Source organism: Trypanosoma equiperdum (assembly GCF_001457755.1).
Source record: "Trypanosoma equiperdum strain OVI genome assembly, contig: ctg_1758, whole genome shotgun sequence".
Lineage (NCBI taxonomy): Eukaryota > Euglenozoa > Kinetoplastea > Trypanosomatida > Trypanosomatidae > Trypanosoma > Trypanosoma equiperdum.
Window position 1 is genome coordinate 5,282 of NW_027123791.1, and position 793 is coordinate 6,074.

Genomic DNA, 793 nt, shown 5'->3' on the forward strand with positions numbered 1-793 from the left:
TTATATGCGCACTCAAAAAATACCCTACTATCATTACTATCATTACTATCATTATCATCATGAATTTTACAGTTATTGTCATCGTGCTTAATATTTATATTAATATAATCACAACCTTGCCTATTAAATATCCGTAAAATAAACAAAATAAACAATAAATAATTTTATAGGAGCACTCATTTTTCATTTTCTATTACTATACTACTTTGTACTTATAGGCCACTATCATATACATTTTTCTAAATTTCAAAAGCAATCATCAATTTTTACTTTTTTATCGAAAAATATTAAAATATATAAAATTTTAGAATTTTCAGTAAATTCTCCCAAAATAGCAAATTTTGATAAATTTCTTATTTTTCGTGTATTTGAGCGATAATCATTAAATTTAAAGAATACTAAAGTCATTAAATTTCTAAAAAACTAATAAACTCAGCAGTCATTAGAGAAAATTTCTTATTGACGAGAAAAATAGAATCTTCGCAAGCATTATTTTCCTATTTTCATTCAGGAGTCTTGGTGCATTCGGATTCTAATTTCCCTTTGCATTTTTCTGTTGCTGTCCTTCCTGTTACTTCTCGGTTTTTGCCTGTTTTTTAGCTTCATCTTTATTCAATTTACACTTCTTTTTGTCCTTTTCCTCGACCTCCTTGCGTAGAGAAGTGCATTTACATCCTACTTCTTTTGTCTCTCAACTTTCTTCTGTTTCTGTGAATTTTGTGGGTGTACTGGTTGCCGGCTTGAAGTTTTGGCGTGAAATGCGGCTGGCTGTTTTGCGGCGTGGGGGGGGGGG